This window comes from Maniola jurtina, chromosome 4 (assembly GCF_905333055.1).
Source record: "Maniola jurtina chromosome 4, ilManJurt1.1, whole genome shotgun sequence".
Classification (NCBI taxonomy): domain Eukaryota; kingdom Metazoa; phylum Arthropoda; class Insecta; order Lepidoptera; family Nymphalidae; genus Maniola; species Maniola jurtina.
In genome coordinates this window covers 11,873,735-11,897,480 of record NC_060032.1, presented here as the reverse complement: position 1 = coordinate 11,897,480, position 23,746 = coordinate 11,873,735, and the positions used below count along the sequence as shown (strand labels likewise).

The 23,746-nt window shown below is 36.0% G+C and overlaps 1 protein-coding gene across 10 annotated transcripts in view; it reads left to right on the top strand.

Annotated features, from left to right (window-relative positions):
* The first annotated feature begins 6,342 nt into the window (after positions 1–6,342).
* The window catches only part of LOC123864915, a 71,537-nt gene continuing 54,133 nt past the window's right edge, over positions 6,343–23,746 (top strand). For all 10 annotated transcript variants that reach the window (XR_006795862.1, XM_045905666.1, XM_045905665.1 and 7 more), the window contains exon 1: positions 6,343–6,544. The gene's annotated coding sequence lies outside the window, so the exon portion shown is untranslated. The remainder of the gene's footprint in view (positions 6,545–23,746) is intronic.

Below are 23,746 nucleotides of genomic sequence, written 5' to 3'. Positions count from 1 at the left end.
CTTTCAGATTTGTCTGTTTCAGCAGATTATAGCAAATTAATCTTTTGGTTCTTATGTACATTTTTTCGAATTAAACTGTCAAAATTATATCATAATTACAAACTACAAGTTGTAATAAAAATAATTGAGTGTTTTTTTAAGTACCTTTATACAGTAAAAAGCCAAACCGATGACCGAAATAGGTAGCGCCATATTGTGCAACAGGTGCACAGATGGACGCGCCGATAAGATTGCATCTGATAATTTAATTCCACGCCGAAATTACCCACGCTGTCCCGGTAAACGGTTGAATTAGTGGCTTCAACTGATTGTAATTAAAAATGTCTACAAGTGCATTGTATAATGCATAGGTATATTTTGAAAACTCACTTGCTATTTTTTGCTCATTGTGTCAACTGTTACCTTCAGCATTTTTCTGTCTCTCTATGCATTCGATTATCCATACCTATTCACGGAAAACAGGAAAAATGTGAGCAGAATAAACACAACACCATTTTGAGTTATCAACTCTACCAACCAATCTCAAAAGTACTACTCTATTACAGATCAAAAAAACTGGCCAAGTGCAAGTCAGACTCGCGCACCGAGGGTTCCGTATTCGGGTATTTTTTCCGTCATTCTGCAGAATAAATCAAAAGCTATTATGCATAAAAATCAATAAAAATCTGTTTTAGAATGGACAGGTAAAGCCCTTACATAATGATACCCCACTTGGCATGGTTATCTTACGTTGAAAATTGAAAATACTAGTTATTTGTTCATGCACACATTTTAATTTATTTTTTGTTATGTAACGACAAATTCACGGTTTTCAAATTTTCCTTTACTTTCCTGTGAGACCTACCTACCTATCAAACATAATTTTCAGTCGACGGGAAGTACCCTATAGGTTTTCTTGACAGATACAGACAGACAGATGGACAGACAGATAGACAGCCAGACAGACAATAAAAAAAAAGTGTTCCGTTTTCCTTTTGATGTACAGAACCCTAAAAGACATTAGAAATTCATTTCGAAAACATAGTTTCGTTTGTTTCGATTTGATTGGTGCCTCAAAATGGTTAACGCCTACTGAGTTTTTGTCTGTGTCATTGGTTATTAAGTGATTACGTTACAGAGAGAGTCCTATACTAACTTCTCTCCGTGGGTAGCTTAGTAGTGTACTTATTAGGAATGTCCAACGTTGAAACAGTGCGTCGTCAACCGTCTCCGTGTTCCGGTGCGCGGGCGCAGGTCGCAGGTGTTCCATCTAATTAAACGACATGGGAAAACTGGCAATTTGCGCTCTACCGTACTTAAACTATCAGAGTTATCATATACGTCAAATGATAGCGTTTTGACACCTCCAATTTTGTTTTTTGATTGAGTTTAATTAGGTTCTGTAATTGAAACGCAAAACAATTTTAATAATGTATTTTTAGGGATGCAAGACTGCAATCATTGCATAATATTGTAAATTGAATATTTGAAAAGAGCAAGTTAGTGCTAGTTCTTATAGAGTTCTAGATAGGAAATGAAATTGAATGAATCTACATTTGACGATTCGAGAGCACCTGTAAAAGTTTATTTAAATAAAAACCTTTCTATTTATATTTCTACTAGCTTATGCCCGCAATTTCGTCCGCGTGGACTACAGAAATTCAACCCCCTATTTTACCCCTTTAAGGATTGAATTCCAAAAATCCTCTCTTAGCGGCTGTTTATGTCATAATATTAAAGTTATCTGCATGCCTCAGCCTGTGTGCCTAGTGGGAGATTTTTAACCTATTCGATCGCGTAAAAGTTAACTGCATTTTGTATGGAATTGAAACAGCGCCATCTTCTTGTCACTAGATGGCGCTGTTTCAATTCCATACAAAACGCAGTTGACTTTTACGCGATCGAATAGGTTAAAAATCTCCCACTAGGCACACAGTGTCACTAGATGGCGCTGTTTCAATTCCATACAAAACGCAGTTAACTTTTACGCGATCGAATAGGTTAAAAATCTCCCACCAGGCACCCTGTTCAGTCTAGTAGTTTGAGCTGTGCGTTGATAGATCAGTAAGTCAGTCAACTTTTCCGTTCATATATTATTATACTTACAGATGAATGATTTTCCGATTTTTTTAGGAATTACGAGTAGTTGCTTAACAGGGCTCTCTCCGTCACTTACTAGATATTAGTTTATAGAGTAAGTCTGCAAAATTTCATGGACTTTGGTTGCTTAATATTGGAATGAAATTGGAACTACGTTTGTATGGAGCAAGTGACGGAGAGACCTCTCTACCTGGCGACACGCTGTGACGGTATTAAAATCACAAGATACCTTTTCTATTTTAGTGGTCAACTTCTTACAATGTTAATCTACAAGGTGTAAATATGACCATTATTAATCCATTTCTTCATAGCTATTAAGTTTAGTGAAATTGTATTGTACAATAACGATCAATGGAGGCAGAACGAATCCACCTGTCGTGGTCCCTATAATTAGGAATTCGTAAAAACTTTTCGTTCAATACTAACATTTGTTAACAAAAATAAGAAGCAACGGTTTTCAAAGTGCGTAGAGTCTTCCTTCCCAGTCATTTCTTTATGAATTTTAGTTTCTATAGTTGTCATCATCGTATCTAATCATTGGAAGCCCACTGCTATGCTAGAGTAGTAAGGGAGCTTGTATAAAATACACCGATAAGCGTTTGACGTACTTTTTTAACCCCCAACCCAAAAAGAGGAGTGTTATAAGTTTGACGTGTGTATCTGTCTGTGGCATTGTAGCTTCGTGGCATTGAACCGATTTTAATTTAGTTTTTTTTTTGTTTGAAAAGTGTCTTGATCGAGAGAAGTTTGAAAGTTATCAGCTCTTTTCTAGTTACTGTAACCTTCACTTGTCGAGGGTGTTATAATTTTTTAATTTTCACTTGTTGGTTAAATCGATAGTGTAAAAAGTGGTTAGTAAACTTAAAACTAACAGCGGGCGTGTATTTTACGAATTATGGAAGATTATTATTTAATAGTTCCTAAGAAATGATTTATTTTTGACATATTATAGTCATCATCCCAATTAAAATCAGGTTGCCTTTAAAACAAGAGTGAGTAAGCATCTTGCAGGCTGTATGCATGTAGAAGGAAAATAAAAGAGAGGAAGACAAAAAAAAGTAATAGTGCCTACTCAGTGTCGAGTCGTGGCAACCACAGCTTTACTATCCTAAAAAAGAACTATTACTAGCTTTATTATCCCGAGTTTTAAGAAAACCCCTTACCTTTTTTGAAAGGGATCACGAGCTTTAGTGATAGTGTATAAGATGCACTAAAGAAATAAAATATTTAACAAGTAAGTTTGGGAGCCATAATCTTCCGTAGCAGGTGCGCAACATAACATTGAAGTTTGGAACATCTTGGAACATTTAAGAGGGCTCTCTCCGTCACTCGTTTCCACTCGTTTCATACAATCGTAGTTCCAATTTCATTTGAATATTAGGCAACCTAAGTCCATGAAATTTTGCAGACATATTCTAGAAACTAATATCTATGTCTGTGGTTTTCCAGATTTCTGTTAAAATATTCGGTTTCAAAGTTACGCGGTCTTAAAAAATTTCATACAAATCTTGGAGCCCCTGTAATTTTAAAACTACATATTTTTAGAAAAATCTAAAACACCACAGACACAGATATTAGTTTCTAAAATATGTCTGCAAAATTTCATGGACTTTGATTGCTTAATATTCAAATGAAATTGGAACTACGATTGTATGAAACGAGTGGAAACGAGTGACGGATAGAGCCCTGTTAAATACGCTCAGGAGTCGGTGTTACTAATTCCTATCCCTCCTTATAAAATGTGATAATCGTACAATGACAGCCTTAAAAACAACTGGGGGCATGAATATTCAAATTTTATATAAACAAAAATGTTGAGTTTTATTACTTTTAATTCAACAGTCAATAACTCTAATCCGTCATGCATCGTTCTTTACAATAATATAATTTATAGAAGCCATTGTGCGGTCGTACTGATCTAATAGGCATTGGAGATGTATGTATGTCTGTATAATCATCATATCATGTATTTATAGTTTTCAGAACCTGTGTACATATCCTGGAAACGTAATAAATCATTAATCAAACATAAAGTTTTTATAACATTTTGCTAGGGGTAAAGAGATCTGGGAAGTTAACAAATAAAAACTTCTAAGAAAAAGTACAAAAATGTAATATCCACAAATACACGGTTTTTAAACGATAAAATACCATCAAGTTTCAATGGAAATTTATTGCATTTTTTCACTGAAACCAACCGATTTTAATATCATTCAATTGCGTCACACTTTGATCAAACGAGTGAACGATTCGATACGTTTCGCACTTATTCCGTTTTCATCGTTTCTTTAAAAATTAGGTACTTTGTACAGTTTTTTGTTAAAAAAGTCGTTATGTTGTGAGTCTAAATAACGTCATACAGTGATCGCAAACAATTGACGTAACCAAACAATAAAAAAAACCACGACTGCTCTCCAAAAAAAAATACAATTACAAGTGTAAATTAAAAATTTATAACACCCCCGACAAGTGAAGGTTACAGTAATAACTAGAAATGAGCTGATATTCAAACGACTGAACCGATTTTCATGGATAATAGCTAAGAACACTCTCGATCAAGCCACCTTTCAAACAAAAAAAACTAAATTAAAATCGGTCATTCGTTTAGGAGCTACGATGCCACAGACAGATACACAGATACACACGTCCAACTTATAACACTCCTCTTTTTGGGTCGGGGGTTAAAATCATAATCGTAGACGCGCGCATTCGGTGTGTCTTCCGCCTTACCTAAAGCTCAGTGACCCAGGATTTTGACCTGTGACCTCTAGCTATAGTTACATATTATATCAGTACTGGGTACCAGGCTACCATAACCAAAGAGACGTTAGAAATAAAAGCTCAAGTCATGGCTTCCCCGTTAGAAATATCTCAATAAAGATGGCGCGGCGTAGCGGTCCAATCGCGGTCAGTAGGTTCGAAGCCGGCGCAATTAAACAATGCTCTTAACATGGAGATCTGATTTTATTACGGTCATGTTTGTCATCCTGCTATTGATACGGTTTTTGCACTGTGTGGGAAATGGAATCGTGATGACTTCGGCAGGTCTTAAAATAGTTATATCCAAGGTAGTAAAATAAATTTAAAAAAAAGATGATTTCGGCCTTCTATTATATTGTTTCGGGCACGCTCCTCTAACATTTTGAAGCTATGTTCGTTAGAAATGAAATAGATACGACTCATTTAACGGTGATAGAAAACATGCATGCCTATACATAATATTTTTAAAGGTATGTAAAGTCTGCCAGTATGTACTTGGCCAGCGTGTGCAAACTCATACTAAGCCTGCAATGCTTGGTTTGTTTGCTCGACTTATATCTCAATAACTCTTACTAACTTATTATGCGGTTTTAGACAGTTTTTGAAAATAACCATAACCATTCATTACCACCATTTTTCCTTTGCAACGTTTTGGTGAGCTGTATAGGCAAAATTGAGCCTTATAAAAAAGATCCACTTTTTCGATAGCTATTCGAAATCTATCTACGTTGTCGTGACGTGCAAACTCATACTAAGCCTGCAATTCCTCCTGTAGGTATCGTATTGGACCGTCGGCGTCGTCGCGCGTCGTCTCGTCCTTGCCGTTACTCGTTATTTCCAAGTCTAGGTAGGTAATTACCCCTTTTGAAACCTCTGTTTTTGATTATCTACCTCTTTTGTGGTGTAGGGTTCAGTTGCCGAATTAATTAGTTAAGGAAAATGATTTTTCATTATTTATCTACTTTCAATCTAAAGTTAGTGTTTTCCAGATAACTGTAAATGCACACTTTTTAACGTAAGTCTGATGCCTAGAATGCAAATCCATATTTACTTTCAATAAAATAAAACACGGTCAAAAAGAAGTTCTCATCAACATACAGTATTAATTTTTTTTTAAGTATGGAATGTCCCGGAAAATTTCCGGACGATTGGTAACCCTAGCTTACTGAAGTAGTGAAAGTCGTTTAAAAGAAAATTTTGAATAGGTATACTCATGCTCTCAGACAAATGTTTTACTCAATGGAACTTTATCAAATAGATACCTACGTAGTTATCAAAACGATCCGGCTAAGATAAGGCGCGAAAACAAAACACCGGTAAAAGAAAAAAGTAGCCCCACGATCCATCTTTGGGGTCCCACCTTCACAATACACCACATCTCTCTTTCACACATACTAGAAATGCATAAAGTGGGAAAAGAATGGGAACTACATCGCAAATGTCACGGTGTCCCCAGGTGAGTCCCATACAATTTTTATTCGAACGCAAACCTTGCGCGGGAAAGCACGTGTGACGTTTACGTTTCGTTTTTCCGAAGCTTTTCGAGAATTTCGCGAGAAATTTTGCGCTCAAGTTTAAAAGTTAAACTTGTGTTTTATAGGACTTGAGTGAAATGTGGCCGTTTTCTGTGGATTTTTCGAGTGTGGTACAAAACTATTGTGTTATGTGTATATAGGAATACATCTTGAAAGGACCTTTTGTATTGGTGAGTATGACAGTTTGTAAATCTTGCCGCCTTTGAATTGGGAGCGCATCCTTAGGGGTGCGTTAAGGACACTAGATTTCGTTACATTTAATTTCGGCGTTTTTAAGTTAGGCTGTACGCATAATGTATGGTCTTTGATCTTTACCAATTACCATGACTTTTTCTAAAGTTTTTCAGTTAGATTCAAACAAATGAATACATGGAAAATATTTGTTGAGCTGTCTACTATCTCCTTATCATTTAATTTTCTTCAATATCTAAGAGAGAAGAAATAGATATTAGATACTTGTAAGATAGATATAAAAAATAATTTTATTGTAAGCTTAATACAATTGAGGTTACTCTTGAAAATTTACATACAAAAGGAAGATCAGCCGATTCCAGGCACGCATCTCTAACTTTTTAGAGTTGGTAGATAGGCATGTGCGTTTTAAGCAATTAAATATCCCTTGCTTTAACGGTGAAGGAAAACGTGATGAGGAATCCAGCATGCAAGAGAGTTCTCCATAATTTTCTCGAAGGTCTGAAGTTTCCAATCCGCTTGTTATATAGTTGTAGTTGTAGTTCAAATAACTAAAATGGTGTTAGTTTAGGTCCGATATTTGTATAGAAGGTGGAACCAGGTAGAGATTCCACGCTGAGTTATCTGATTAAGCCAAAACCTTTGCTCTATAAAAATATATCTGCTTAGGGAATCATTTGAAAAAATGACAAGGAAAGGGTTTTAACTTTTAACGTATTGGTTCTACGAATAAAAAAACTTAGATATCTATTTAGGAAAAAGTGAGAAATAGCTAATGAATTAAAAATGTAACAGTCAACAAACGTAAAAAAAGTTTTTACGTTTTTTTTCTTAGGAAGTTCTAACCGCAAAGGTCAATCATTAGTCATTACTACAACATTAACTCCACCATCCACAAAAGTTCATAAAATCCTGAAACATCAACAGACTAAGGTGCAAAAAATTTACAAAACCTCGAATTTAATTTTGTAATTTTGCTAACGCTACATTTCTCGCGAATCAGCACGACCAAAAGTCAATTGAAGTTGAGAATTTAAAAAATATAAGAGCCCTTACACACTCTCGTAACGAGCGAACAATAAAAACAAAGGATCATAACAACCACTTCTCACGCACTTCAATATATCAGGATCACCTTCAAGGGTCAGTAATGCCTTTAATTAGTGTAAGACAGGGAGAGCTTTATGATCAGTACACAGGCAAGAAAGAGAGAGCAGAGTAAATAGATTATAATAAGGCACCCTTGCCGTTCAGCGGACCGTGCGGATTTTTTGCACGGTTCGAACTCGGCTTTATTTTTTCGCCTGTGAGAATTTTGCTTTACAGTCTAGTGCATTCGAGTTAGGTGCTTTTTTAGGATAAACCATAAATAACGAATAGCAATAAAATAGACGTTATAACGATTTACATTTATTACAAGTGTAAATTTAAAATTTATAACACCCCCGACGATCCAAAGTATTTGAGTTTTCCAAAACATCATTTTCTAATAAATAATTATGTATTTAGGCAACGTCCATCTTGACAGCTTGACATTTGTCTATTGACATAATATTAAGAACCTAACGGTTATCTAACCTTCTTTTCTACAAGAAAACTAGAAAAGAGCTGATAACTCTTAAACGGCTGAACCAATTTTTTTAGATTATAGCTAAGAACACTCTCGATCAAGCCACCTTTCAAACAAAAAAAACTAAATTAAAATCGGTTCATTCGTTTAGGCGCTACGATGCCACAGACAGATACACAGATACACAGATACACAGACACACAGATACACACGTCAAACTTATAACACCCCTCTTTTTGGGTCGGGGGTTAAAAATTAACGTTACTTAAATGTTTCTTCGTTACATTTCTACGAATACCGTCAAAAATTTTAAAACGGCTAGAATCCAGACTCCAGAGCAAGTCAGTTAAAAACTGTCGTTAATATTATGCACTGTTAAAAGTCGACAAGAACCATAAATGTAAAATGTGACTAGACCTATTCCATAAATTCTGTTTATTAAAGCTGAAAGTGACAAATGAGCCAAAAAGAGGGGTGTTATAAGTTTGACGTGTGTATCTATGTATCTGTCTGTGGCATCGTAGCGCCTAAACTAATGAACCGATTTTAGTTTAGGTTTTTTGTGTAAAAAGTGGCTTGATCGAGAGTGTTCTTAGCTATAATCGAAGAAAATCGGTTCAGCCGTTTGAAAGTTATCAGCTCTTTTCTAGTTACTGTAACCTTTACTTGTTGGGGGGTGTTATAAATTTTTAATTTACACTTGTATAAAGTGACAAAAATAAACAAACTATTTTTACAATATCACATTCACCCTTTGAACGCGACAATGCTATAACTAACTGCTATACTAATTATGTTAGAGAAGAGCCCAAAAAAGTTAAAAATAAATCGTTTACACTAAGATAGACCTCTTCCTTAAATTATCGACATAAACTCACTTAAAACCAATAGTTAGAGATATTAAACTTAATTAATCATTTAATAGTTAAATCTGTACCCGCCATCGCTTACTACTTCCTCTTAAAAGTTAACCAAACTATAAAAATGTCTTCTAAGTCCATTGTCATTATAATTTATTTGTTTGGATTCGTGCAAGAAGCATGCATTTAATTATGGATTGTCATGGGGTTGAATAAATTATTATTTCCAAAAAAAAAACATGTTTGTGCTAGGTAAGAATATTTAGCATTTCTAAGGGCCTATTTTCAATCTAGCTTTTGTCAATTTTTGTATTGGAAATCTGTAAAATGCTACTTTTATTCGACTGTTAAAGCAGTTCGAGTAAGTATTTGTCGATTGAAAAATTTAACTTTAGGTTAGTATAATATATGTAGGTATATTGTATAGCTATCTTTAGAAAACAGTAATACATAATATGAAAAACAAAATAAATATTGAATGAGCGTTAGAAAATGAGCCGAAAATAATAAGTAGGTAATTCGATACTGGCCGGAAAATATAACTTTAGGGCCAGTTTCACAATCGCCAGATAAACTTTTTATCTACGGGATAAATTTGACATTTTGACAGATTCGCAATACAAAAACTGTCATAAGTCATAACGTCTTTATTTTGTTAGATGAACTTTATCTCGATATTGTGAAACAGGCTCTTAATCTATGTACCTAAATTAAAAAGGACAGTCCACTCAGTGACTGTTTCATCAACGCCCAGCCCAAATCTTTGGACCTAGAAAGCTGAAATTTTGGTCAGGAGTTCAATTCATAGTGTAGACAGACAAGGAATAAGGCCAGATATTTAAAAATTCCCACGGAATTGCTGATAATAAACCATTTAAAAATTAAAAATGTAAACTACACATTCCAAGTTATTGTCAAGTTAGTGTTGGAAAATTTGAAGTTCAGTACGGAAATTCATTTAGAGAATCCCGTAAATATCCACTGTAACAAAGACCCAGCAAAGTTTGATAACCTTCAAAGTCATTTCAGCATGATGACACCTAAACTTAAGTGCGATGATGTCATAATGAATTAAAACAAAACATTTGACTCAAAAAAACAGACTTAATTACTGTGGTTCATAAAAGTATCCTTTCTCACGACCCGAGCCCACGGAAGCACCTCCGCGATAAAGAATTCACTAATAATAACAGTAAAAACTAACAAGTTACACGTTCAAGAGTGGGCATGGATGCGATATTCCAGTACTCTTGCCTGTTTCAAAATAGGATACTACGTCTAGTTTTACTAAAATATTTTAAAAAATAAATAAGAAATAAAATTGGATTATTTGCAATTACAGTTTAACAAATAAATTATAGGACATATGTGGTATGTGGACTGGACTCCACTCTGCTTTTCATAAGCCAGGACAGGACCACAGGTATAAGTGGAGCCAGAAATCTTTTTGTTTTTCATTAGAAATACTTACTGTATTTTTCTGAAAACTGGCTTATTTACTTCTACAGTTTGCTAGCCATTTCTGTTCTTAGAACGATTCTTTGGCTTAGAGTCATTTTATTTTACAGTTCTAGTCTAGCATTACATGCGGTTCCTTCTCAGTTCTGCTAAGGAAATCCGTCGATACAATGCAATAAGTATATCATACACTTTTAAGTATGCTAAGAAGATTAGAAAATAAGTTCATCACACGCAACTCGATGATATTGATGACATTTTAGTGACCAACTGGTTCGGAACTTTGCTAGAAGATGATTTAATGTAAAACCTCTCCTCTGTTAGAGAGTCCGAATTATTTTTTGGTATAAAGATACGAACTACGCAAGGGTGATCACCCAAGGAGCTTAATTAATTGATAAAGATCATTCTGTTATGAACTACTGCGTACTTTAATTTTGCCGACCTCAAACTTGAAGATGTCTTAGAATTCTTTCAAATTATTTAAAATTAATTCGTTTGCGATTCACAATTTCATGAAACTCTACCAAAAGCCTAAAAAGCCTAGGTAACTCCTTCGACGGAATGCAAGCCATTTTTGTACCTTTAGTCAAAATCGGTTAAACGAATAGGCCTCGAAAAGCTAGTAAACAGACGAGCAGACAGAAAGACAGACAGACACACTTTCGCATTTATAATCTTTTGCCATCTTTAATCATTTATCACCTTTTCCGCATATGCTCATAGTATGGATAAGTAGTGATAAAAAACCTTACAATCATAGTACAACCATTGACTTGGGATATGTCTCATAGGCAGTACAAATCTAAGCTCAGCTAGGGGCTTGGCTCTACTAGAGATCTCATAACTTTTTAACAGTGAAAACATTATGAACTTGTGAGTCCTGGTAAGTCCAAACCTTTACATGAAATGTTTTTGGTGGGATAATCTTTTCCGCATATGCTCATAGTATGGATTAGTAGTGATTAAAAACCGTAAAACCATAGTACAACCATTGATATAAGTCAATCCGTACAACAGTCTCGTGTAAATGCGAACTAGACATTAAAGTCCGCGACGGGTTTAGATGGCAATTGGGGTATGAGGCGGGGGGGACATCCCTATGTCACCCGCGCTCGCCCTTATCGGATTAAATTCAAATTCAAATTATTTTTATTCAATTAAACTTTTACAAGTGCTTTTGAATCGTCAAAATAATCTACCACTGGTTCGGAATGCTGTTCCTACCTACCGAGAAGAACCAGCAAGAAACTCGGCGGTTGCTCTTTTCAAATGTACAATTTACAATAATATGCCATACTGTATACAAGCAATTGCAGCGCCGTGTATTGCTGGAGCGAATCAAATCCAAGCTTTTTTGTCATTTACATAATCTTCGATTGTATAATAAGCTTTTTTCAGGAGCATACTTTTAATAGATTTTTTAAACTTGTGTAAGGGCAAGTCTAAAATTGATTGTGGAATTTAATTATAAAATATTGTATAATATTAACGCGGGAGCTCTGCGGGTGTGCGGGACGTCCCTCCCCGATTGCCATTTCAACCTGACGTAATATAGGTATGTAATAACGACTCACTTATTATTGCTCAACAAATTAGTGTAACTTGTTCAAAGTCCGAATGCGGTAAGGTCCTGGGAACGGGTCCCCTAATCCCTAAAACCCGGAGGTCAGGAGGCCAAGCAGGGTGATTTATACCCATAACACCTGGAGACATCCTCAGAACGCGACAAGACATAACCCATAAGTCCGTAACCATAAGAACCAAAACACCACCAAGCTTGAGCGCTTAGCTGTAACCTGAAAAACGTAAAAATAACCTTAATTTCAACGAATAGAGTTTAAACTACATTGAGTTGGTAAGTATTTTATATTGCAAAGAATACGGATTAATATTTGAGGGATAGTATATTTGTATAGCGATAAGTCAGAATTTATATCGGTGTGTAATGAAATTCATTTCTATATAATTTAAAGACAAGGCTATATAACAGACAAATCGACTTACTTTTTATCTGTTACTAAATGGTATCTTCATTTCTTGCTAATATTATAATAAAAATTTTGATCTACGCTCGCTCATAGGTACTAACTACTAATTAAAATCTAATCTACTGATTATGAAATTATTATGAAAAATAAAAAGTGTCACTTTTTGACATACTTTATTCACGTACATCGATTCGATTACAATATTATTATGCTAACGTTAGTTTAACTTAACACAGGTGTTAGGTGCAGGTAACTAACCCCCTGTTAACCATATCAAAACTGACTCCACCCTAAAACCTAAAAAGAATTTCTGTTTACCATTCATAAAAGAAAATGAAAAATAGCCAAGCCATAAGAAAACTTGTTCCTTTAATAAAAAGTGTACGAACTATTTCAAAACTTAGGTAACAATAGCTTATTTTTTTCGCGAATCAAAAGTCGTAAGGAACAAGAATGAAGTTCAACAATAAAATATCGGCTATCAGAGGGGAGTTGGTGTATAGTCTCAGGTTCGAATCCGTATAAAAAAACCGGCCAAGTGTGAGTCGAACTCGCGCCGAAAGGGCTCCGTACCATTGTTCAAGAAATAACACTTTCTAATTTTTTTTAATTTTCATGGCGGTCATTTTGAAATGATTATTATTGAATGTTACAGCGGCAATAGAAATACACATTCTGTGAAAATTTCAACTCTCTACCTATTACGGTTCATGAGATACACCTCGCTGAAAGACAGACAGCGGGGTCTTCAGTCTTAGTAATAGGTTCCCGTTGGCACTCTTCGGGTAGGTACGGATTACGGAACCCTAAAAATATTGCTTGCGATTACAATGAGTGACTTTATTGCTGTTACAGATAATAAAAGATTTTAGTATCTATCACAAGTGGTTTAGTTTAACGCCTTTATTATGGAGTTTTATGTTTCGATTATTATCTTTTGCACTTGCATAATGCTGGGATGAGTAAGTTGTATTTTATTTCAATTACAGGTATGTGGTGTTATCCCTTTTATTGCCAATTTTATGTTTTCATAAAATTCTTTGTTATAATGTAACGTGTTTTTCTTATAATAATGATCTCGGAAGTTTATTACTCGGTGAAACGTGCCAAGAAACTACATAATCTCTCTACATGGTGTACGAAAATTGATAGAATCAATTTAGAATTCGCTTTTCCCTTCTTGTTCCTTTTCCAGTGAAGATGGTTACAAATTATCGTTGGTACAAGTTATCGTTGGTATAAAGCTTTGGTCAAACTGAGAGGAACTCCGCACAGGATGTCCGCGAGATGCGATTTAAACCTAGGTGTTTTAAAATTTAAATGCATTTTATTTTGAACGTAAATAGTTTACGTAATTAATTTTATCACCACTACTTCATTAATCCTCCAAATTCAACAATTGACAATAAAAAAGTGTACAATAGTAAATGATTTGATTTTGACTTTGAATGTATGGGTCAGTTTTGGGGGATAAATTAATTTTTAAGTTATTTAAAAAATACATAAAGATTATCAATATGCCCCTTTTTTCTGAAACTACTTTAATAATAATTAGTGTGATTTGGACCTAGGAACTTTCAAAGTTCACCGTCATTGAGCCATCGAAAACTTCAGTATGATTTATATTGTTCGCCAATGAAAGAAGTTGTGAATCAAGAATCCAAAATATATAACTTAAAATTTAAAAAACCTCCGACACAAAAACCTCTTAAGAAAACTAGAAAAGAGCTAATAACTTACAAAGAGCTAATAGCTAAGAACACTCTCGATCAAGCCACCTTTCAAACAAAAAAAACTAAATTAAAATCGGTTTATTCGTTTAGGAGCTAGGTACGATGCCACAGACAGGTACACAGATACACACGTAAAATAACAGCCCTCTTTTTGGGTCAGGGTTTAATAAAAGAAAAAGCTGACTGACTGATCTATCAACGCTCAGCCTTGGACGAATAAATACTCGCACAGCTCAAACTTCCGGACGGATCGGCTGAAATTTGGCATGCAGATACTAGTAACTATTATGACGTAGACATCCGCAAACAAAGGATTTTTGAAAATTCTATCCCTATAGGGGAAAAATAGGGGTTTGGAATTTATGTAGCCCACGTAGACAAAGTTGCGGGCATATGCTATTTAAAATAAAAGCAGGTAATAATAATAATAATTGAACCGACCTAACGTTCGGGTACCCAATATGCCCGCCCCTCGATATACTCGTAAATTTCCCATACCGAGGAGTCATTGTTGTCAAAAATAAATCATACCATTTACATGAACATTCTTAAAAAAAACTACCTTCGAACTTGGGCTGAACCAATTTTACCTTTGCCTTTAGAAAAAATAAAGTTCACCGTTCACGTCACATGTCAATGTAAAAAGCGCCTTTACAGATAAAATATGTCAAGTGCGAGACAGACTCGCGACCGAGGGTTCCGTTCCTTGGAATTTTTCGTGCTAGTAAGTCCCTAGGCATATTTTTGTTGCTTAAATCCTCACAATGTAAGCTTGCAATCGCAACAAAATACTTTTTAAGTGATACCTGATATTTATTAAGGATTTTCGTATGCTGTAAGACTTTGCGTCTTGCCAAACATGACTTTAGGTCAACGGAAAATAACCTATACCTAGGTTTTAGAAGTTTGATTTTTGTACAGTTTCAAGGTAGGTATTTGGTATTAATTGCAACTTGATAACTCCATGCGTTCGTAAGAAAAAGTAGCTTGACAGATGGACACCGAGGTCCTATAAGGACCCATTTTTTCCTTTTTAGATACGGAACCCTAAAAATAAGGCTCAGTACAGACAGCTGCGAATTCTGACCTTTTGAACCGTAAGGGCGCATCTACATTGTCAGATTTGCACACTTCCTCAAACAACAAAGGATATCTCGGAGACTAAGTTAACAATGAAGACTCGGGATCTGCTCTAGATTGCACAATTGAAATTATTATTACTCCAATTTCTTGCTAGTAAAGCGGAGATTGTGAGGTGAACAATTACTTTGAAATTGAAAGGTACCTTTGACATAGCCGCATCTGCTTTCCATTTTGTTATTTTGAAAAGACCTTGAGAAAACGGAGACCATAATAATCCATACTCATATTAATTATCGTAAATGCGGAAGTTTCTGTCTTTCTGTTAGCTTTTCATTTTTAACCGACTTCAAAAAAAGGAGGAGGTTATCAATTCGTCGGAATCTTTTTTTTTCATGATTTCAATTTTGATGAAAGGTTACACAGTTAGTTTACATCCCAAGGATAGACGTAGGCATAATAAGATACTTAATACCAGACAGGATATTTTTTATCCCAGAAAATCTGAAAACTTTAAAAAAAAAGAAAACTAATTTTTAAAGTAATATGGAAAACCACAGACACAGGTGTTTGTTTTTAGAACGTATCTCTAAAATTTCATTGAGTACCTACGAAGCGATTTGCTTCCTCGTTTCTAATCCGAACCGCTAGGATATGGAACGGTCTTCCGGTATCAGTTTTCCCGTCCACTTTTAATATGGGGGTACCTTCAAATCAAGAGTGAATAGGCATCTTCTAGGCAAGCGCCTCCGTTTTAGGCATCATCACTTGCTTGCAGGTCTGATTGTAGCCAAGCGCTAGTCACACTTCACACTAATATTATAAAGGCGAAAGTTTGTATGTGTGTGTGTGTGTGTGTGTGTGTATATGTTTGTTACTCCTTCACTCAAAAACTACTAGACGGATTTGGCTGAAATTGAGAATGGAGATAGATAATATCCTGGATTAGCACATAGGTTACTTTTTATCCCGGAAAATCAAAGAGTTCCCGCGGGATTTCAAAAAACCTAAATCCACGCGGGCGAAGTCGCGGACATCGGCTAGTCTATTATAAAAAAAGAGTTGAAGAGGTATCCAGATGAGACTGTCTTCATTACTTGTATCTATGGAACCCGCTGTGGAGCGCGCTAGGGCAAGCTGAATGAAAGGTAGATCAAGGTATATCATAACCCGATTTGTACTAGTACTCTTCATGCCCGTGTAAAGAAAGCAATCACTCCTTAAATGGCTGTCGCGAACAGCTGTGTTGGCGTAGGCTCGACTTATTAGTCTGGTTTGTGTCCACATATGCCTTTAACAAACAATTTTTAAGGTTCCTTAACCGAAGGTTGCCAAGGGGACTCCGCTGTCCGGTGGACCGCCGTCTGTCTGTCAGCAGCGGGCTGTATCTCGTGAACCGTAATTGTAGGCGGAGAGTTGAAATTTTCACTTTTTTTTTTCTTACCATAAATCTCCATTATATCATGGTAAATTTATTGCTACTACCATCAAGCCTATTTTAGCTTTTTATAGTAATTTTATTTTTCACATAATGTGTATTTCTATTGCCGCTATTACAACAAGTAACAAAAATTTCAAAATAGCCGCCATGAAAAAAAATATTCTTGTACGATGGTACGGTACGGAACCCTTCGTGTGTAAGTCCAACTCGCACTTGACCTATATTTTGTGGTTTATCTGGTTTTATTACATGGATATGTCACGTGTGCCTTTATGAACTTAATAGGTAAGAACAGATGTATCCACTGCATAATATCTAGGTTATAATCTACACTATTATTATAAATGCGAAAATGTGTATGTCTGTCCGTCACCTTTACACGGCCCACTCGCTCAACCAATTTTGATGAAATTGGATACAAAGATAACTTGCGTCCCGGAGACGGATATATGCCATTTCATCCTTTTAATTTTCCTACGAGATTTGTAGAGTACCCTTATCCATACGGACGAAGTCGCGGACTTCATCTAACTCATCATCACAACACATCCGAGCCATAATATTCACCAGGAAATTTTTGTTCGCGTAGGCTTTTTAAAATTTCGATTTTTAGAGCCTCGATAGCTCAACGGATGAGGGGCGGACTGAATTCCGAACGGTCGGCGGTTCAAACCCCACCCGTTGCACTATATTGTCGTACCCACTCCTGGCACAAGCTATAGTCATGATTAGCATGGCTAATATTGTTTAAAAAAAACCGGCCAATTGCGAGTCAGACTCGCGCTCTGAGGGTTCCGTACTCGGGTATTTTTCCTACATTTTGGACGATAAATCAAAAACTATTATTCATAAAAATAAATAAAAATCTGTTTTAGAATGTACAAGTAAAGCCCTTTCATATGATACCCCACTTGTTATAATTATCTTACTTTGAAAATTGAAACACATTTTAATATTTTTTCAATGATGTAACCACAAATTCGCGGTTTTCAGATTTATTCCTTTACTTGTGTTATAAGACCTACCTACCTACCTTTCATGATTCTAGGTTAACGGGAAGTATAGGTTGCTATAGGTTTTCTTGACAGATACGATGGCTTGACACACACGACGGACGGATGGACGGACAGACATACAGACAGACAACAAAGTGATCCTATAAGGGTTCCGTTTTCCCTTTTGAGGTACGGAACCCTAAAAACAGTTCAATATTACAACCTACACTATAAAGCACCCAATTATCGCAGTCAAGTCAACGCAGCTGCCGCCCCCTCGCGCTAAGTGCCTCTAATTACGATTGCTAGTACTACAAATACGACCTGCAAATGCATTTTTTTAAAGCTTATGAGACGAGGAATGGTTTTAATGCAACTAAGTACTTACATGCACGCGTGGGTATTATTTAGGAGTAATTTTTTCTGATACTTAAGTACTTTGATTGTTTTCTTTTTTACCAGACTACGGCAAAGTCAAAAAGAAGGGTTATGATTTCAGCAGTCTATGTATGTAGGTACATAGTAAAAATGTAACAGATACTTAAATATAGCCTCTATAGAGAGAGCCTCGATAGCTCAACGGTTGAGAAGCGGACTAACATCCGAAAGGTCGTGACGGTTCAAACCCCACCCGTTGCACTATTGTCGTACCCACTCCTAGCACAAGCTTTACGCTTAATTGGAGGGGAAAGGGGAGTACGTATTAGTCATGATACTTAGCATGGCTAATATTATAAAATCTATTGTAAATCATGTCAAGTCTTTAACATACATACATGAATTATAGTGAATACCTATTAGTTTTTCGTTACCAGGTATAAATATCATTTAGGTAAAAAACTTTGACGTTAATGTACTTAGTCAAAATTATAATAAAGAACGTCAAACATTTACCTTCTGTATATTGTACCGCTGATATTATGGTGTGTACAGTGTATCCACCTACGCTGTGAAGCAGCCATATGGTGGAGTTATAGATAAATATCATAGATAACCTTATTGGAACATACTGTTATGACGTTAACAGGGCTCTCTCCGTCACTCGCTTCATACAATCGTAGTTCCAATTTCATTTGAATATTAAGCAACAAAAGTCCATGAAATTTTGCAGACATATTCTAGAAACTAATATCTGTTTCTTTGGTGTTTTAGATTTTTCTAAAAATATGTAGTTTTAAAATTACAGGGGCTCAAAGATTTGTATGTAAATTTTTAACACCGCGTAACTTTGAAACCGAATATTTTAACAGAAATCTGGAAAACCACAGACATAGATATTAGGTTTCTAGACTATGTCTGCAAAATTTCATGGACTTTGGTTGCTTAATATTCAAATGAAATTGGAACTACGTTTGTATGAAGCGAGTGACAGAGAGACCCCTCTTAACCACCGACCTCAAACCATAAGCACAGAATATAAAACAGCCATAAGCCTACGCGCGCTCCTAAATGAGTTAGGTATGGTATTAGGTAATTATAGGGAGCCTTAATAGGACTAAGACGTAATTATAGACTAGAGTCTAGACTGTAGACTATAATAAAAGTTAAAGTATGGTTAAAATTACCTAAAATAGAAGAATATTAGCTATGTCATACTTATTCATGAAATACCTACTAGCGGCCCGCCCCGGCTTCACACGGGTAGTTTATTACAATTTCGTAGAGATTTCATTTTTTTAACCCCCGGCCCAAAAAAGAGGGGTGCTATACGTTTGTCGTGTGTATCTGTGTATCTGTCTGTGGCATCGTAGCTCCTAAACTAATGAACCGATTTTAATTTAGTTTGTTTTGTTTGAAAGGTGACTTGATCGAGAGTGTTCTTAGCTATAACCCAAGAAAATCGCTTCAGCTGTTTGAAAGTTATCAGCTCTTTTCTAGTTACTATAACCTTCACTTGTCGGGGGTGCCTATGTCACTCAGCAATAATGTAGCTTTCTACTGGTGAAAGAATTTTCGAAATCGGTTTAGTAGTTCCAGAGATTACTTCCTACAAGCAAACTTACAACCGTTACCTCTTAATAATATAGTAAGATGAAGTAAGCGGTGATAGCTTAGTGGTTAAGACTTCGGTCTATTTGAGGGGTTCCGGGGTCGACCCTGGCATGCACCATTAACCATTAACTTTATTTTAAGCAACCAAATATTACTACGATTCCAACGATGAAGAAAACATCGTGAGGACACTAGCTGATAATTCTCCAAGGTGTGTAAAGTCGGCCAATCCTCACTTGGCTAGCATGGTTGACTGTGGCTTAATCCCTTCTCATTCTGAGAGGGGACCTGTTTTCCGTTTTTATACTTTATAGATAGATAGATAGATAGAAACTCTTTATTGCACACAAAAAACACATATAAGGATAACAACACAGTAAGAAGAAAACAGAAAAAAACAATTGTGTGCAAAGGCGGCCTTATTGCTTGGAGCAATCTCTACCAGGCAACCTTTGCTGAAAGGAGAAGTTCTAGAAGGAGGTTGGATAGTACCAAGTCGCAAGGATTTTTTTACAAAGATTTATATATATACTAATAAACATAAAAAAGTAATTATATATATATATATAATATATAAATATATATGTATATGCTATATATGACAATATAGTTACTTGCATATAATATAAAAGGGATACATATAATATAAAAAATAATAATATAATAAATAAAAACAATATTTAAACTATTATGGCATAGATAAGTAGAATTCTTTCAAACGATTTTTAAAAATGGGCAGGGATTTCGAACTTCGAATATTCTTGGGGAGGTCATTCCACAGTTGTACTGCATGTACCGTAAAGGACCTCCCGTAGAATTTTGTGTAATTTCTTGGGGTTTGGAGCTTGTTATCCGAGCAAGAGCGCAACTTCATGTGGCGATCAGCAGCACCGAGGAAAGTGAAGCGATCTTTAAGGTAGGGAGGAGTGTGAGGCTCATAGAGAATAGAAAAGAGTAGAATGAGGACGTGGAAATTTCGTCGCCGTCTAATTGGCAACCACTTGAGACGAGAACGGTATTCGCTGACATGGTCAAATTTTCTCAAGCCAAAGACAAATCGAATGCAAAGATTTTGCAACCGTTCCAGCTTGTTTAGTAACTCCTCGTTCAAATCCGTATAGCTGCTATCGGCATAATCAAGAATGGGTAAGAGCAGAGATTCAGCCAAGGATATTTTTGTTTTGATTGGGAGGAGATTCTTCCATCTTTTAAGGGAGCCGACAGCAGCGAAAAGGCGTCTGCTTACATAATTGATATGCGGAATCCAGGAGAATGACGAGTCAATAAACAAGCCGAGATTCTTGACAGTATGACTGAAAGGCAATGTCGAGTTATTCAGCACAATCGAACCTACAGAATTGGGATCGATTTTACAGGTTAACTTAGGGTTACCGATGATAGCAGCCTGTGACTTACTAGCGTTTATAGTTAGCCCGTGCGACTCACTCCAAGTACTAATTTTACATAAGTCTGAATTAATTTTACAAATACCCATCATCACTTCATCCGCAGGTACGGATAAGTAAATTTGTAGGTCATCGGCGTAAAGATGGTAAGACGAGGAGAGGGAATGGGAGATAGAATTAATAAATATAGCAAAAAGAAGTGGCGAAAGGACACCTCCTTGAGGCACACCAGCACGGAGACAGGAGACGGAGGAAAACTTATTATCAATACGGATACGTTGCTGACGATGCCATAAATAAGAGTGAAACCAGTTCACAACGTCTTGTGATATATTAATAGACTTAAGCGTGGCTAGCATTATATCAAAATCAACCGTGTTAAAGGCATTACTAAAATCAAGAAGAACAATAATTGTCACAAGTTTGTTGTCAAGACCGTAACGAATGTCATCACAGATCTTAGTGAGCGCAGTGACAGTGCTGTGTCCTGGCCGAAAACCTGACTGGTGAGGATTAAGTAGGTTATTATAGGATAGGTAAAGGCGAAGTTGAGAGGAAACTATACGTTCAGCTACTTTAGAAAGGAACGGAAGAATAGAAATTGGTCGATAGTGAGAGAAAGATGAGGGATTAGTTGTTTTGGGAACAGGAATAACATACGCTGCACGCCACGCGCTGGGAAAAGTACTGGTCGATAACGAGTAATTAAGAATATGACAAAGAATCGGGGTCACTTTTTCCAGCACAAGCATTATCATTTTCCGGCTTATACCATCACTGCCAACAGCATCAGATTTGATTGCCAAGATGTGTTTTTTGACGTCATCAGGAGTAATTGAGTTAAATATAAATGGGGGAGAGTCAGGAGTAGGTGATGCAGTAATACGGTTTAAAGTATAATTTTTTATATGGCTATCCATTGGCGTAATTGCGGTAAAATGTCTATTCAAGTCATCCAAGTTTACATTCTTTACGGTCTGACAATGTTGCTTGCCAATCCCAAGTGAATTTAGGAATTTCCAGGTTTTAAAAGGGTTACTGTTATCAATAGACTTATGAATATAGTCACGTTGAGCATCTCGGCAAAGTTTACTGCATCGGTTCCGTAGTTTTTTGTATTTATCGAGATGCTCTTCAGTTGGTTGTAGTTTATATTTAGCTTTTGCTTTGTTACGTTTAGACATAATAATTTTTATTTCTTTAGTTAGCCACGGAGCCGGTAAATGTTTCAACTTGATTGGGCGCAGTGGTGCATGCACATCAAAGATTTCAATTAACAAAGAATTAAATAAATTGAGCTTTTCATCCACTGTAGCAGCATCAAAAATGGTATCCCAATCTATGTTGTTGAGATCCTGTAGGAACCTATCATTATTAAAATTCTTGAAGCTCCGTCGCATGACAACGGTTGGCTTGGCTTTCGGAGGACGTATTTTATATGATACATATACGAGATCATGATAGGAAAAGGCTTCTGCTGAAAATTGACCATGTGAGCTTACATGTTCTCTAGAGGAGACCATAATCAAATCCAGCTGAGAGGGAGCGCAATTTGGAAAGAAATGCGTGGCCAAGGATGGAAGCAACTGTAGGTTGGAACTATTAACAATATTAGTCAAGCGTTTCGCACGCGCATCATCTTTGAGGAGACACGTATTAAAGTCACCTAAAATAATTGTATGGTCAACTGTCGGTACATATTGTTCAAGAAGAGTTTCAAACGAATGAAAATAGTTAATATGTAGAGAAGGGCTGTAATAAACACCAAGGAGTAGTTTCAGTTGACCAAATAATACTTCAATGAAAATGTGTTCAGCAGATTCCGAGTACAAACTGGGTGACTTGTCCAAAACAGTAAAGGGAATATGGCTACGATGATTACTTGATACTTGGATGAATACTTGATACTGAACTCGATGAAAAACAAGATTTAGTTCTGTGCCAGTGGTACATATTGATTACCAAGGGTCCTTGAGGATACAAAAGACCGCAATCGCCAGAGGGGTGTGAGCTTAATTCCAGATATTGTCGCAATTTCTTATAGGTACCTATAGAAAGAATATAGGTAGGCTAAGAATATTTAAAAAAATACTTCTTGATATAAGTAGGTTCCTAATATAAAACGGATAAAGTGCGTGCCGAACACGTATAAAGTAGGGTTCCGTGGCCATAGTTGCTAAAATCTTTAGTGGCCATTATTTCATAAACTGTCTAAGAAACCTGATGTTTTTGGTATGCTTATTTAACGAGGTAGCGCTGAACAATTTTTTTCGTCTCACGCTTTTCATATGCAGGAGGTAGGTAACTTTCAAAGATTAAACTTTACAGCTAATTTCATTGGTAGTTCATTTGTAAAATGTCTGTTACACACGTACAGACGGACTGGACGAACTTGTAAGGTTCTTCCTACCCTAAACAATGTAAAAAAAACATAACAGCCGTTCATGTGTATAACCAGGGAAATGTCACCAATTCAATGCATATTTTATTCAAATTCACGAGAATTGTCCCCTAAATTAAGTAAACAGAATAACCACACACCACACAGAACAAATACCATGAACTTGCAGTAGCTAGATGCCGTATGTAATATTTTATATTACATACCTAAATATTTAACTAGGTATTTCAAGCATATTATATGACACCCACGT